Genomic DNA, 18,317 nt, shown 5'->3' on the forward strand with positions numbered 1-18,317 from the left:
GCGTACGCAAGGGGGGGGGGTTACCGGGTTTAAACCCCCCCCCTTGAGCTTTTGAAATATAATGGAAAATGCTGTAGAAAAAATTAAAAATGGCTAATTTATCACAGTCAAAGATCTGCGACAGTAATAATAATAATAATAATAATAATAATTTGAATTATTATTCCCATGCAGCATGAAGAAAAACACAACATTCCAAACACAATCTAAGCGGCCGCAAAGTTCAATTTTGCATTTTTTTTTTTTGCAAAAAGTCGCGCAGTGACTTTCGCGAGAATTGCGAAAATTCCTCGCTTCGTCGCAGTGTGCCGACCTTATTGCAAACGTTCTTCCCGGTAGAGGAAAGGAGCCAAATATGGCATACCATTTACATTTTGGTTCATACGTCAGTCAGATTTATTTCCAAGTGTGTGCAATGTACATAAATAGTTATAGTATTGAATGTTGTGTAATTATTGATAATAGTAGTCACATCGGACAACACAATTAGTCATGATATACGAAAAATACAAACACTGCACAATTTCAGACATGGCAAGTAGGGTTACTAATATGGCATACCTGTAACTTCTGTGAACAAAACAGTTTTAGAACCTGATAAACATAACCACATTGCGTTACAGAATATTACAAAACAGTACGGTCTATGTCAGTGTTTTGAAGTTGTGATAGTCTCTGCCATAGACCTAATAGAACTCATTCCTAGTCTATTGACAAAAGTCACGCACATAGCATTCTTTCTTTGATCCAGCACACTCCACGTGGGCCCACAAACGACACAACATACACATAATCCACTGTTCACCATGAACATCATTTGAAAATTTCCCATCACAGCACATACAGAAGGCATCAGAGTCCTGTGGTTCGTGATCGCCATTACTGCTAAAATTAGGGCTAGATGAATCATCCCTAATGCTCATAACGTCATCTTCCTCCTCGGAATCTGTTGATTGCTGGTCGACGTACTTCATTTTCTTTTTCTGGTTTTTTACTGCCGCAAGAGGAGTCTGCACAGATTTCTGTACTTCCGTAGGACTAATCATTTGCGTCAATTGAAGTTTCTTCTTTGTTGACTTAGCAGGTTCCTTATTTAGTGAAATTTACAATGTGTTTTTGTATGGGGAAGATGTAAGAACAGCTGAGGAACCAACCTTCCTTCCACGACTTCCAGCACTTTTCACCATTTTGGGAATGGGAGAGATGTTCCATGGTGTTACCCTCGAAGTTGAAGGTCCTGCCTCATCCGTTGCTTTCTGGGATGAAGTGTTGATGTCTGTAGTCAAATCTTCAGCAGAAGCCTCCATCTCGGCATTTCTGAATTCTTCATCGGCAAAAATGTTGGGGTTGAGAGGATAAATCCCCGTTACCTTAAATCCATTCACAGCAATTGCCCCTGTTTGAACTTTTAAGTACGCATTCCCAAATAGTTCTGCAATATCAAAGTTGTTAAGGGGGCGTGAATTGATCTCATCCAGAGGCGGATTTCTTCACTGTGTCTTGCTTTCAGTGGACTCATAAAGCTTCTATCTAAAGGTTGAAGTTTATGCGATGCATGTGGAGGAAGGCATACAATGCAAACATGATTCTCTCTTGCAAATAGCAACACCTCAAGATTTCTAGAATGGCTGTAATAGCCATCTAATATTAACAGTACAGGAGATTGTGCAGAGGGCTTCGTGTATTGGAGGAAATGCCTGAACCAATCCGTGAAAATATGTGCCTGAATCCACCCAAATGGGTGACATGCAGCAATGGTTCCTGGGGGTGCAACTCTCAATAGTTGAGAATTCATGTTTTTCCTAGGGAAGATACTCATGAGTGGTACATAAATGCCACTGGCACTCATACATGTGACTACCATCACAAGTGCTCCCCTTTCAGCTGAACTAAGCGATGCCACTTGCCGTTTATCTTTACGGGCCAACACCTGGGGAACTCTCGACTACACTATGCCTAACCCAGTTTCATCAACATTAAATATTCTGTCTGGTCCATAGTTTTTCTTTTCCATCTCTTCTCCTAACATGTTGAAAAATTTGTTCACGTTTTCTCTATTGAATCCCAGGGTTCGGTGATATATGTTGCTGTTTCTACATGTTCAACAGGTAGCTAACTAACTCTTCTTCAAGTCTTGCGCCTAGCACTACTTTTCTACCAAGCTTCTGCGTAACAGCATCTGTAATCGACAAATCAGAGTGTGCGTAATGTTGTGTGTGGTACACTGTACAGCTAGGACGCTTTCAGGAAGCCCATTACTTTATTCCTGCAATCAGCTATTGCTCGACTCATGTTGTCATGGTCCCACTGCTTCCTTTTGGGTGGCATGTCTGAAAGAAGAATACAGACCCTATAGAACCTCCACTAGCATGTTTAGGTAGCTGTTATCGTTCCATTATAGAGGTTAACGTTCGGTTTTCTTTCATATTCCTTCGTAGGCAGCGTGTGGCGGTTCCCTATTAATGTGGCTGCCTGCATCAATTAGGCCCACGGGTCGTTCTCTAGTTTCACTGTAGCATTTTTCTACCTAAGACTGCGCAATACTCTCTCTCCTTCTCTTGCGATTGAACAACGGGCAACAACGGTTCTTTCATATGCCAACGTTAACCTTTACAGTGGGACGAGTACAACTTGCTTTGTATCTGGTATGGTCTGTTACAGGAAATTATTTATTTATTTCATTTTTAAACAAAACACGTAGTTGATATTTATTACCTAGACTAATGGATACATTTATTTATTATTATTTTATACTTATTGTCACTTTTCTTAGTATTTGTCATGAAAACAATTAATGTATTCCTACAAATGAACATTGAATAGTAGAATACAAATATGGCATGGTGTGGGTATAAATATGGCATACTACTATGCCATATTTGTAGCCTCGCCATCTCTGATTTCCTGATCGAAATTTTAGTGAACCCTGGCAGCACACATAAAAAACAACTATGCTCATTTGTGCTTCAAACAATAGCCTTTTAAGTGCACACACGGTTATTGCCACTTTGTTGCAACCAAATAAACTGCCGATGGAAATACAACTTACCTTAAAACTTCTGAAATCTTCGAAAAACGAACAAGGTTCTCCTGTCTCACAATACACGTGTGGTGCTCAACGCGATAACACTCACAATGGAAAGACCTTCCAAGGGTTCGTTCCAGGAAACACCAACAGAGAGTAGTAGTTACCAGCAGAGATAATGCACTATGCCAAATTAGTACCCCTATGCCATATATCTCTCCTTTCCTCTACTGATTTCACATCCCCTTGTGAACTCTCAAGTGATGCTGAATCTACATCCACATCATTAAATAATGTTGAAGAAGTGCTTTGTGAATCACCTAGAAGTGATAAATGTGTTGGAATGTCTATAAACTTAACTTTTCAACAAAAACATAGACTCAGTAGAATTTGGCAACATGTATTCTCGCGCTTCATCATCATCATCATCCTGGGCGAGTTCCATAGTTGTTTGTGATTTAGTTTATTTGTGCCTCTTGGCTAATTTGCGAAGATGGGGATGAGTGATGAAATTGATGAATGGACATTCACAAACAACCAAGCCCGACCGGGATTCGAACCCGGGACCCTTGGCGTCGCAGCGCGATGTGCTAACCACTCGGCCACAGGGTCGGACGAGTTCCATAGGTAAAGGTAATGTAAATTCCCCCGTGCATATAGCACCATGCCATGAAGGCACACGTAGTGGTGTGGTGGGTCCCAAAGATTCTCGATCTCGAACTATTTTGCAGGCAGCACCATGCTCCGGCAGCCTTCATCCCCCAGGGTTGCTCTCAGGTACCCATTGCTATGAGGCTGGGTGCGAAACAAGGCTGGATAAATTCCAACCAATTCCGGGAATCGAACCCGGATATCCCACGAAGTTGTCATACTAGACCAGCGCGGCTCCTTGAATGAGTTTCATATTTCGATTATTTCAATAAATTTAATATATTTGCTTGTTTTTATGGATTTTCTTCACACTTAAAATGTCTCACTTATCATATACAACCGCTGACTAGACAATTATTTGGTAACAAAGAAACAAAAGAAATGTAATTTTGTTCTACTTCTTTCATAAATAGCAGCTGCATTAGTAGTAATTATTAGTAGTAATTAAACTAATTAATTAATTAATTATAATAATTATTAATTTATTATTATTATTCATAAAAGTATAATAAAACAATGGTAATTTGAATTTGTAGAAATTTTTCTAAATAACACCCCCCTTGATGAAATCCTGCGTACGCTTCTGGTTGCAACGATACCAAATGCCTTTTTTAGAAAGAAAAGAGCAATGCTGTTGTAAATTTTACAATGGCGCGCGTCCCGAAAGGTTAATAGTAAAGACTTGACAGTTGAAATATAAATATACATGCTTTTAACACGATTTCGTTTGAAAATATCAAACCAGTCTCCCAAGGCATCTAGCTGCCATGACAATTTCTGTTCAAAAGTTCTAATTTTGTTGCAGTTATCTTGATAAAAAGAAATCATTCATACCTCTTGAGTGTCAATCAGTACATTTTCAAGTAGGACTCATTCTCATGGTGGTAAGCAAACCAGTGGCGACTCGTGACTTTTTCGGAGTGTAGGAAGAAATTATCGTAAACCGAGGAAGGTTTGAAAAATGCATTCAATTACATTCACACGTATCGCTTGTACAGTGTCTCTCAAAAGTTTTAGGACAACGACATTTTAAACTAGGCAACCCAATTTACACAAGGCGTTGTTGGGTTGCGTGTAGAGTTAGGCTAAATTTCAGGGTTGCCACATGCACAATAGATATTTGTGAAATACGCGTAAGAAATGAAGAGAAGTATTTTTGTATAAAATTATTAAAAATATCAAATATATCGCAAATGACGAATTTCTTTCCGAAAGAAAAGAAACTAGGTTTTCTAGTATTTCATCGCTAATGAGCCTAAGGAAAGGATAAGAGGTTAGAGGAAACGAAAGACGACAAAGGAGAGGAGAAAGAGAAAGCGAAAGGAGAAGAGGAAAAGTAGAGGAGGGAAGAAAGAGAGGATAGACGAGGAGAGGAGAAGTAGTGAGAAGAAAAGAAAAATCGAGGAGAGGAGGAGACGAGAAGAGGGGAGTGGAGAGTAGAGTAAAAGACAGTAAAAGGGAAGAATGAAAAGAAGAGGAGAAGAGTGCAGTTTAGTCGGAAATCTAAGACAGGAAAGAGGATAAGAGGAGTGGAGAAGAGTGGGATGGAGACAAGATGCGAGAAAAATAGAGAAGGTGATATGAGATAAAAGCAGAGGAGAAGGAGGGGAGAGAAGAATAAGAAGGAGAAGAGAAAATAGACGAGAATGGATGAGGGAGAGAAGAGGTAGTTGGAGAAAATATCGTCTCGGCGTCAAGAATTGATGCATTGATCAAATTATCGACATGAAACAAAACACTCAATAACGTTTTGAAACATATTGGAGAATGTATTAGATCGGTGCCATATGCCTTTTGGCTGAGTTCAAAGCAAGATGAAATCTTTCACGTAAGATCATTGATTTTACCTGCGATTATACCACTAAAAACATGAATGTAATTTTAACATTTATAAGAATTATCCAATTTTTCTCGACGTCTCGGTTCGTTGAAATGAAGATGTTGTAATTTAATATTTCCCCTCCCCCATCGTTAATTCGAAAATGAATCATTCGCTTTCACACAGCGTGGACAATGAACACAATGGGATATGTCTAAAACTTACGAACATTTTCTGCCACCGGAGGGGTTTGAACCTACGACCATCAGATTGACAATCCTTAACGGTAACCATTACCCTACAAGCTGTCGCTCCTGAAAATAAGTAGAAGGAGCTGACCAACGTGAAATGTAGATGCAACTCTCCTCCTACATGTAATGTGCAAAGAAAACTTGTTTGTAACAAAGAAAACAAAGGTAGAACGAATCGGCGAATACATTTAACGGAGAATTGCACATGTCGAAAACTTTTCATTCGATATTTGCGGAGGTATCCTTGCATTGATCTTGAGTGGGAAAAGGGATAAAATTAGTATATCCTGAATTGCCATAAATATAAAGAGTTATTTCATTAATATTTGTCAATGTCTTTAAACGAGTACAGAATTATCGTTAGGGTATCATAATTCATGATGTTATACATGAAAATATCCCTTTGAACGTGTGTCAATTCATTTATTTGTTTTTTATATATATACATTCCAGATGCAGAACAATGTAGCCACTATACACTTCTATTACAAATAATACCACCATGCCGTTCTTTAATAAAATGAGAATCGAGAAAAAGAGAACACTTCGTAAGGAGGATCGATGCTAGGACCGCTAGCAGCCCAATCGAGAATACTAGCCACTACACCATGCTTTTACCTTCCGTTGAAGCATCAATTTTTAAGTATTCTGTCCTTCCAATATTGTAAATGTCGTTGGTTGTACATGTAGTTAAACTTTTACTTTAATTTTGACTTGCTTACTTATAGTATAGCAGCTATCAGCCTCCCCGATGGCGCAGAATTTACAATACCGGACCCCTCCCCGATTTTTGTAATATTTCGCATACTCGCTAATTGCCCCTCCTAATCACGAATTTGAAGTTAAAATTTGGGGGTCACGTGTAGAAATTACAAAATAAGCGAAATTGAGTGGTCCGCACGATTGCTCATTATTTACCGGAAAATTTTGTTTCCAATACTTAAAAAAAAGAAATAGCTATACATTCCTGATTTTTAATTATGCTTGCCTTGCCTAACCTAACCTAATCTAACCACCGTGAATGGTTCGTGGGGCTATCCATCAATGGTGTGTGGGTCTACCCGTGCATGGTTTTACGACCCCAAATTTTAACTATGTTTGCCTAACCTAACCTAACCTAATCTTACCGAGAATGGTCAGTGGGACTATCCGTGAAGGTTTTGCGCTAATTGTGAAAACGAACCGATAAAAAATCTTATTTTCGTAGCACTTTAACGGGAGACGTTCATCATCGAAGACGGCATCGTCGTATTCTGCAATTTTACAATCGATGCACTGTTGCCAAACTTACCTGTAATCAAATCAGCCCACATTCCACATGTTCTTCTACATCGTGATTGTCACTGTCACTGTCGTCTTCTTCGTCATCCTCGACGAATTTCCATGCTCTCCAAGTATGAAATCAACAGTGTGGCAACGCTGTAGACTGCGTAACTAATTGCGAACGTCAATTGTTCATATCAACAAATATGGCTACCATATTTGTATATGTATGAGACTCATTGCGAGAATTGAAAAGCTTATTTTACAACTTCTACACGTTAATGAACAATTTCCTTACCTCACCCAAACGTGTTGAACTGAGATAAATCATCACGACTAATTATTTCGTGAGTATAAGACGTAGCATAGAAATTACAGAAGGGTCCGGTATTGTAAATTCTTTCCGCTTTGCCTTGTAATCAAGCGGTCTCGGGTTCGATTCCTGGTGGAGTCACATAGTGGTTCGTATCCCACTTTAAACTGTAGGTCCAGTCCCGATTAGCCTTACTTTGTATAAAGTGGACTTAAAACACTAAATCAATCAATCAATAGTAGCTATCTTCGAGAAATAATTTGATGTGATGATGAAAAACTAGAATATTAGTAGTTGTGAAAATACGAGTTATTTCTTCTAACTTATTATTGTGATTAGATATTATGAATGGGAATGGAAAATATCTAGAGCCTTGAACATTGCAGAACGATGCTCTCTTCCTGTGATACTGTTTACTGACGCAAGTCTCGTGTCCAGAACAGTCTTATGAAATGTATTTGCTGTTGCGTAAGGTAAGACGAAATAATTACACCGATTGCAAAAATGTTTGCGAACTGCCAAATGTGAGAAACGTTATACGTAGACAGGGGAAAAATTTTATTAATGAAATCACATCATATTTGACAGTTTTTGTCAAGAGATACTCGTGGGACACTGTGTTAAGGTGCTGGACTAACTACTTCTTATTATTCTTCATTAAAGAACATTTTTTAAGGTAGAGCAACAGTAGTTCTACTCTTTCTAATTTCTTTTAAATTCTTACACATTCCTTTAATTGGGTTAAAAATAAATAAAAATATTGCTTGCATTTCTGTCATTGACGTAGACCAGGCACGTATCCAGGATTTCTTTGAGAAAGGGGTCAGACCCAAAATTATATATAAAAAAATAAATATATATATATATATATATATATATATATATATATATATATATATATATATATATTAGAGAGAGAGAGAGAGAGAGAGAGAGAGAGAGATTACAAAACAGTTCAAATTGTACGAGCGCCATTGAAAATTCATTATAATTCTAAGTTTAGAAAACGACGGGAGAACATTGGTCGGTTCTACAATAGCAATCGCGTTCGGAAACGGTGAAAAAAATGACTTTGGTTTCAAAGGCACACAAGCTTGGTAGCGTAGCTTGCTCGCGTTCAAAGTGACTCGCGCTATATTCAAGGCCGCTTCTTATCGCAAAACACTGTGCGTCGATGCACAACGTCTGCACCCAGCAAGTTACAAGTGACCAGAGTCGAATTTTAAAAAGAATCTGAAGAATGATAGATTTCATCAGAGGCGGCTAGGTGGACACTAGCTCAACATGCATAAGTTTTTAAGTCATAATTCCTGACATACAAAAAGCTTATTAAATAAGTATTGGAATAGTAACACGTGCTTTATCCTGTAACATGTAAGATACTTATCGGGATTACAGCGTAGTAGTGGCAATAGATCCATGAAAAACAAAATAAAACTGAATGGTTGCTTTATTATAGATAAATATTTAAAAAATATATTTTTCTTCATTCCCTTGTATTTTCTTATTTAAATAATAATAATAATAATAACCCATGGCTCGACAATCCTCGAAGGGCCTTGACCTATCTCCCGACTGCCGATCTCCCTCCCACAGTCCTACCTAGAGGTGTGGAGTTCTTCAAACCGGTAATGGGGTGACGTGGGATCAGCACGTCGAACCCCAGCCGTTATAGGAGATTTTCCAGACCCGATTACTCTATTCACTCGTAGCTCACCAATTTCCTCACGATGGTGGGTTGCTACCGGTCCTATACCCAGGCCGAGAACCCTAAGACTGAACACAGGCCGATTCGAACCCATGACCCCATGACGTTCTGCAATCGGAGTCCAAAGCACAGCGCCTTAGACAGCACAGTCTAAGCTAATCGCGACGATGAGGATGAATAATGAATAGAGAAATAAATAAAAAAGGTCACGCACAAAGAAGAGGACGGATCTTCAAACCTCTTAGATTACGAGTTCAAGCCCTAAATGTGAGGATTTTAACCTTAGACCTCAATTTCAAAATTATAAACAAAATGCCTATTTATACTAAACTTCTCATCGAGGACAAAAGAGTTTGTAACTGTTAAACTAGCCCTGAATGCAAATTGACATATTTTCATGTGAGTAAGAATGAAATGTGTGGCTGTGACAGTCAGATTTACCGTCGTCATTATTATTATTACTCTAACAATTAGCCGTAAAAATTGTGTTGAATCAAAGTGTTGAGTGTTTTTAATTTGTAAGAATATATATTTGATTTGCCAAGCCGACGGTAGGAAGGAGACGTTCGCGTGTCTTAAGGGTGATCGCCTGAAAGGTCAAGTTATGCGTCTAAAGCTTAGGAAATTCGACCGTAATGACAACCATTTAACTATCTCGGTTTCCAGCGGTCAGATTTATGTGAAACTACCAGCGCAGCAGCATGTGTGCAAGGACGGATGTGTGAAGTTTCGTCGCGATCAAGCAACAATTACGGATGCCAGATCAAATTGGTTGTAATCGATCAGTTTATGGGCACTGATTGCAGTTGAGCTATGGGCGACAGCAAGGCGGAAGCTTAATCCGCAGAAACCAAACTTCGAGCACGACCCGTCCAGGTTGGGAGACAATAGAGCGAAGTGGAATGACCTCTCCGGAAGCGTCCCTTCAACGAGCGCCGAGTGTCCTTTTTCAAAATCCAAATAAAACGAAGGACATGGATTTTCGACACACAGTTTGGCCGCGATTCTCGTAGCGAGAGCACCTCCGTGTTACCTCTCCGTATACAGTGGACTTTGTTGTGCTTCGCGAACATCAGTGTGGATAGGCAGTAAGTCTACACGAGTGCGCTTACCTCAACCTCTGGAGGAAGTTGAAGCGAGACTGTGTTTCCGTGATAATCTTACGCCGTTTATAGTTTTTGTGAAACGAGGAACATCGAAAATTATGGCGGGCTAGAGGAAGAAGAGAGATGAGGGCGTTGGCTCGATTCGCCCGATGCCAGACAAGACCACGACCCATGCCTACAACATGCCAAGAAACGACGAGCTACGCCGCCTCATGCCTACCAGCCGCCACGGAGAGAGAGAGAGAGAGAGAGAGAGAGATGTCGAACGCCGCCCTGTTGACGTCCCGACGCTCCGACGATGCCTTCCAGCCGCCACCGAGAGAGAGAGAGAGATGTCGAACGCTGCCATGTTGACGTCCCGACGCGTGAGATCGTCCGACGGTGATGGAGAAGACGCCGACGAGCTAAGAACGACCGCCCAGATGCGACGTCCGAACCGCGCCAGACCACGGAGATGTTCACCGATCCCGAGAGGGAGAGAAACCGAGGAACCAGATGTATGAACGCTCTTCGCATCTTCATCGTCGCGACCAAGGAAGGATAGGAAAACCTTTCGTGTGAATACTATGTGTTTTCAATCGCCCATAAAGACGCCAGGATGCACCTCGGAAGCTGAGAGATGGTAATGTATTCATCTGTGTGAATGTCAACACGTGACGGCTCGATCGATTAGAGAACGCCCTTGAAATTCGTCAACATTTTGAAAACGCCCACACAACTCGAAACTTCTTATAAAAAACTCCCGTCGCGCTTGTTATTTGTAATTTATTTGTCTCAGGTCAATTTTACTTGTTTCTCGTGATTTTTTTTTAATGATCTTAAATTCGTTGTTGTTTGTGCTCCTTTGTATTTGTTTAAAGTGCGTACTATTAGAGTAAAGCGCCGCCCGCTTAATTGTTTAATCTACTTGAGGTTTGTACATTTTTATGTGTCCGTCAGGTCGCATATGTGTTTATTTGTTAAAGTATTTGCCTGGTAATTTGAATTGCTCGTCGCGGCGAAGTGTTGAAGTCCCGCCTGCTTGAGAGTATATGTTGCGTCACTCGACGGAGGTTATTGTTATGTTTGGAACCACGTGAGGTCATGTAAAAGGAAAACGTCCGCCCACGTGAGCGTAATTGCCGTTGAGACACCTTTGTTTATGCTGGACAAATAATGTATTGTCACCGCACTGACCTAGTTTTTTTAAAAAAAGGTGAACTTGAGTAAGGGCTGGCTAGGATTTGAGTAGCACTGGAGCAAAATCACAAATGACCTGATTAGACAAAAATTCAAGGTAAATTTAAATATGAATGCAATAATTAGGGCTTGTCCTCATAAAACCTGTACATGTCATGTATCATTTTTTGTGTTGATGGCCCCGAAAGGATTGAATATGATAGAGGGGGAGATGTAACTAATTGATTTTTGTTTTGTTATGAATAGAATATACTTTTTATTTTCATGTTAATTTTGGGCTATATCATTTCGTACGCATGTCGGTACCCGTGATTTTCAGGTATGCAGCTAGCCGCTTCCCGGCTACAGGTAAAGAGGTGGTGATTTGAAAGTATATATATGTTTTTGTTTTCTATTCGATATGGCTAATCACTATGCACTGTTGGTCACCGGTTCCTACACACGAACTCAACCTGGCCCGTAACGCTATTTCACTTGTCCGAGGGAGATTTTGCCGCCTCTATCTAGGTAGTGGTAGCATTTGTTTTCCCGGGCAAGGGGGGGGGGGCGTTTCACATGGCACACAGAGATACGTTTTGCGAGAACAATTAATTGTGTCCTGTTCCATCATCTCTGGAGCAAAGCCGCGCATAGCAGAAAAGAAGGGGAGAAGGGTGGAAAGGGGGGTCGACTGGACAGAGCGAAACAGTGCACGCTGCTGGGAAGGCTGGTAACTGCAGCGGCTTTCCTCCCTCCACGCAATCCCGTTCCTCTCACGTGTTCATCGCTGCTCAGATACTTGTTTTCGTTCACCTGCTCCAGAGATAAGTGGGACATAAGTGGGACAGAGTGTAGTTCGCATACATGTAGCAAGTAAAGAAACTTATCTCAGAATGAAAATTCCACAGAGTTTTAAAACGTTTGCTTCAGCAATGAATGACTGGAAACGGATCACATATACAATTCCCTTGAAAAATCTAGTAGTCTAAAATTAATTTGAAGACTTGAAAGTATCTTACTAGATTCCAAGTTGTAAGGAACTATATCGTAAATGTTCATGTAACCGTTATGAAATTACAAATAAATTATTCACAAGCTTAGATATACTAATACGCAGAAAGAAATTCAGAGTTAAATGCATGTGTATAAAGTAATTCTAGAAGTACAGAGCTATATCAGAGTATTGAACTTTTCTTTTGCAGGATAACGTTTATTGAGACGAGAGAATGATTAAGAATTATTGCTACAAGGGAAACGAAGGGCGTAGTGTATTGGTTACAGTTCTTGAAAGCATTGATTGCGGTCCCAGGTTCGATCCTCCATATTAGAAAACATATTTCCCCTTCTATTAAACAAGAGCATTGTAACATTATTTGTAATAGCAGTGTAAAGTGGCTACATTGTTCTGCATCTGGAATGAATATATATAAAAAAACAAATAAATGAATTGACACACGTTCAAAGGGACATTTAAATGTATAACATCATGAATTATGATACCCTAACGATAATTCTGTACTCGTTTAAAGACATTGACAAATATTAATGAAATAACTCTTTATATTTGTGGCAATTCAGGATATACTAATTTTATCCCTTTTCCCACTCGAGATCAATGCAAGGATACCTCCGCAAATATCGAATGAAAAGTTTTCAACATGTGCAATTCTCCGTTAAATGTATTCGCCGATTCGTTCTACCTTTGTTTTCTTTGTTACAAACAAGTTTTCTTTGCACATTACATGTAGGAGGAGAGTTGCATCTACATTTCACGTTGGTCAGCTCCTTCTACTTATTTTCAGGAGCGACAGCTTGTAGGGTAATGGTTACCGTTAAGGATTGTCAATCTGATGGTCGTAGGTTCAAACCCCTCCGGTGGCAGAAAATGTTCGTAAGTTTTAGACATATCCCATTGTGTTCATTGTCCACGCTGTGTGAAACCGATTGATTCATTTTGGAATTAACGATGGGGAGGGGGAATATTAAATTACAACATCTTCATTTCAACGAACCGAGACGTCGAAAAAAATTGGATAATTCTTATAAATGTTAAAATTACATTCATGTTTTTAGTGGTATAATCGCAGGTAAAATCAATGATCTTACGTGAAAGATTTCATCTTGCTTTGAACTCAGCCAAAAGGCATATGGCACCGATCTAATACATTCTCCAATATGTTTCAAAACGTTATTGAGTGTTTTGTTTCATGTCGATAATTTGATCAATGCATCAATTCTTGACGCCGAGACGATATTTTCTCCAACTACCTCTTCTCTCCCTCATCCATTCTCTTCTATTTTCTCTTCTCCTTCTTATTCTTCTCTCCCCTCCTTCTCCTCTGCTTTTATTTCGTATCATCTTCTCTATTTTTCTCGCATCTTGTCTCCATCCCACTCTTCTCCACTCCTCTTATCTCCTTTCCTGTCTTAGATTTCCGACTCCACTGCACTCTTCTCCTCTTCTTTTCATTCTTCCCTTTTACTGTCTTTTACTCTACTCTCCACTCCCCTCTTCTCCTTTCCTCCTCTCCTCTCCTCTCCTCCTCTCCTCCTCTCTTCTCCTCTCCTCTCCGTTTCCTCCTCTCTTCTTTGCTCCATTTTCCTCATCTCTCCTCGATTTTTCCTTTCTTCTCACTACTTCTCCTCTCCTCGTCTATTCTCTCTTTCTTCTCTCCTCTACTTTTCCTCTTCTCCTTTCGCTTTCTCTTTCTCCTCTCCTTTGTCGTCTTTCGTTTGCTCTAACCTCTTATCCTTTCCTTAGGCTCATCAGCGATGAAATACTAGAAAACCTAGTTTCATTTCTTTCGGAAAGAAATTCGCCATTTGCGATATATTTGATATTTTTAATAATTTTATACAAAAACACTTCTTTTCATTTCTTTCGCGTATTTCACAAATATCTATTGTGCATGTGGCAATCCTGAAATTGAGCCTAACTCTACACGCAACCCAACAACGCCTTGTGTAAATTGGGTTGCCTAGTTTAAAATGTCGTTGTCCTAAAACTTTTGAGAGACACTGTACTATCCTTTGCATTTAGAATGTTAGCTGTAGGCCTATGCTCAAGGTAGGCAAGGTTCCCTTGCTCCTCACTTTGAACTATGAAATATTTAAATGTGAACCTATAAAAACCGACGAAAATAACATTAACGATATTTCAGATTTTTCAAGAATTTCGATTTTCTACTCCCTCCCTGTCGTCGAGTGGATTCACGATAACAAACATTGCTGCTAAAACTTCAAAATTATGCTAAATGTTTCTAAATTGTGCTAGGATTTATTATTAATTACTTTTCTTCGGATAATTGTAATTCTGCATCTACTTTTCTAGAGTATTGAACTTGCGTTACTTATTCTTAACAGTTATGTAATGGTATAAATTTTCCCCCAAAATTGTTTAAAATTGTGCAACAAACAGCATGAGTTCAACATAGAACTTAGAAAGGTTTGAGAAAATTGTTTACCTCCAAATTTCCACCGATTTCCTACCACAAAATCTCCTGACGAACTAAATCGGGCAGGATGAAGAAAATATAGAAGATGGATCGTGGCGGTGTCCTGTCAATCACCACCAGTCCATTAGCCGCGCGTGACCCACTGTCCCCTTCCTCCCTGCTCTGAGGCCCTGACCCCAGGACCGTCTTGGACTGGCTACATGCAATATGTATTACATATAGGCGTGTTTAAAATCAACTATTGGCTTCGTCAGTTTTACTTTGAGCTCAAATTAAACTCCGTCACAAATATTTACTTTATTTACCTTATTTACATTTTTTTACTCTCATAAGTCAACGTTTAAGCTCCTGGACTTTATAGTAACTCTTCAAAGTTTTTGGAGATGAGAAATTGTTTTCAAACAAGTGACAGTATCACCACTTTCTTCATATTTTTTAACCGTTCTTTCCAGTCTGTCATCTAGAGTCATGTAAGCAATCTTCCTTCGTTTATCTTCCATGTTGAGCTCGGCCCTTATTAGAGCACATGCTGTGCTCTCTGCTTCTTTCTTTAAACAGTTGATGAGGTCCTTGACTCGAGGATTCTGTCTTCCAAGTTCGGTATTAATTTTATTGTGCCATCCCTCGACAGAGTTGGTGGTTCGATGACGCCTGTTGCAACAACTCCCAAACTCGACTGGAACTTCTTCATTTTCCATCCATCTCTCCACGAAATAGTCCAAAAATCCAGAAAGTTTTTCATTGTCAGGCACTCTGGAATGTATTTCCAGCCAGCCGTCGGGAACATCCTCAGGCCGAAGAAACGCCAAAGCAGCACACATGCGGATGATCATCCTCACTTCTTCGTTCTTCATATACTCACAAGCAAGTCCCAAATCTTGAACTTTTCTCCAGATGCACTTTCTCACGTGGAAGTAGCAACCTCTTACCTCTACTGCGGGAAATACAACTTTAAGGGCTGAAATTGCTGCCGATTCAAAATCGACTGTCACAGTCGCTGTATTCCACTCTGGTATGGCCTCAATAGCAAGGCAGAAAAGTCGAATATATGTTTCTTTCCTTTTGTTTGGCAAGAGAGCAAATATAACTGGATATACTATATTTGTTTCGTTTTTTGAGCTTCCAAAGTCTGCATGAATGGTATAAATTTGCGAAAATTGTTTACTGCAACTCTTAAAAGTGCCATCCATACAAAAATCTTGCTTACTTCTCAAAGCTTCTTTTCCTAATGCTCCACTAAAAATAATAAGGTTCTGCGGTCATTGCCTCAGGGGAGGGGACAATGGGTCATACGCATCTAATAGTCTGGTGGCGATTGTCACAAATTTTAAGCTGGTGGCGATTGTCGCTGGTGGCGAATGACATGTATTCATCGTGGCATGGTTGTAAAAAAGCTTGCCGCTGGATCGGCATACTCCCTTTCGTTTGAAACATGTCCGCTGGTGTAGAAATAAGATTTGGACATAATATTATTTCTATTTCCTGAAAACGTATTCCATTGAATTCGATTTTTCCTCTCCCAGGGACTGGCGTTTGCAGATTTTACCATTATGTCAAAAGAAGGGGGGGATAAGTGCCAACAAACATCAAACTGTGCTGGGTTTAGTACCATTTTGCTGGGATTGGCAACGCTGATTGAGGAACAACTTGCTGGTTCCTCAGTCCTCGCCGATCTTCACAACCTCACAAAAGTCCATGCGTTTACTTCGTTAACATCGATGAACAAAGAAAACGGCCGCCACAAACGTGGGTGGGGATAAATAACGGGGGAGTTTTTTTCGTCCAATGACACTCAACCTTCAGCCAATGGGCGCAGCTGTCATTGTGCTCGTCTACTCCACGTGGAGTCCTTGAGCCAATGGGCGCTCTGTTGACTTCAAAGCCAGCCGGTCGTTAACGTAGCTAGCGTGTCGTCGGCAGATATTGAACTCAAAGGAAAGTGCTCTGAAGAAGTAAAAATAAAAGTAACTGCACATCTCTATTTCAGGAGTGGACATATTTCCAACCAACAAAGAGAGTAAACCAGCCCAGGAATCCCGTCTCCCACCAACGCCTTTCATCTCTTCTGCATCCTGCCATAAAGTCGAAGAGGAGGGTTGCGGCGGCACACCCTCAAAAGTTTGTCCTTTCTCAGCACCGACGCAAGGGGTGCCATTTGCGGTGCCATTTGCGGTGCCTATATTTCTGCTAGGAATGTTTAGTAGAAAGTTGGATTGACAAATAAAGCTCTTGTGTCACCCTACTTTGTCGGCAAATTTTGACCATCCTTGTCTTCAGCTTGTGTTCGGTTCGGTCAGCATCTGGAAGCCGTCTCCCGCGGCGAAAAAAGCGTTGTTTCTGTGTATGATTTTAATTCTTCGTGAGTGCCTATTTCAGTGTATTTTTGAGCGTGTGTTTGTGTGTGTCTGTGAATGTTTTTTTCCTGCTGTTTTAATATTTTTTTGTAAAATATATTTGGAATAATTTCGAAAATTGAGTACTAATAGCAAACGAAGTAACCAGTAGCGCAACCACAGGGGGGCATTGCCCCCCCCCGCAACATTGGACTGAAATGAGTTCTAGGGGGCAAACATTGACGGCCAAGTGTACCTGCAGGGTGCAATTACCGCCCGCAACTTCAAATTTTATGCAAATATAAATACATTTGGTAAAATTTTCTTGCTCGCTTCGCTCGCATTACCTGCTTTCCTTAGTCTTATCAAGTTCAGAACCGTAGCAAGAGGGCGGCGGGAGACGGCCCTGGGCGCCAAACGATCTAAATGAAAATAAGCTGTAAGATTGACTTTTGGTTTTAAGTCCACTTTACGCACTGAAAGACTAATCGGGACCGGACCTACTGTTTAAAGTGGGATCCGAACCACTGTGCCATGTGCCTCCACCGGGTATCGAACCCGGGACCCCTTCAAAGCAAGGTGACGATCTTACCACTACAACATCGGTGAGGCACAAAAGTTGTAAAAGAGTGAATCCATTGGCGTCTTGTGAAATTATTTGCGCCCTATTAAATCTATACTAATTACAGCCTGCAAAAAAATTGGATCCAAAAATTTTCTTGCTCGTTTCGCTCGCAATATACCATTATTCTCTGTAATACATTCTAGATTTCCATGTTGCATATATGTGAAACATATCGTGCATGAAAGTTATACATGTTAATGTAAAAAAGAATTATTTGTATATTTGGAATGCATTTATCAAGCATTTTCTGTTTCAAAAATAGTTTATGTGCTTGTTTTCTATTATTAATGTGAAATTGAACGTGTTGAGAAAATAATTCAAATTGTTTGTTCGAACACAAATGCTTTAGCACCAACTTCTACCCCCTTTTTGCAAAATGTACGAGGGTAATAACGTCTTTGATAGTACCGCTGCTACTACTACTATTACTACTACTACTACTAATAATAATAAGGTTGGTCCCGGGTTCGAATCCCGGCTTGGGCATGGATGTTTGTGAGTGTCCATTCATCAATTTCATCATATCATCATCAGTCATCCTCATCTTCGCAAATTAGCCAAAAATCGCACAAAAAGCGAAGTAAAATAAAGCAAATCAATAATAATAATG

Source organism: Lepisma saccharinum, chromosome 2 (assembly GCF_977018435.1).
Source record: "Lepisma saccharinum chromosome 2, izLepSacc3.1, whole genome shotgun sequence".
Classification (NCBI taxonomy): Eukaryota; Metazoa; Arthropoda; class Insecta; order Zygentoma; family Lepismatidae; genus Lepisma; species Lepisma saccharinum.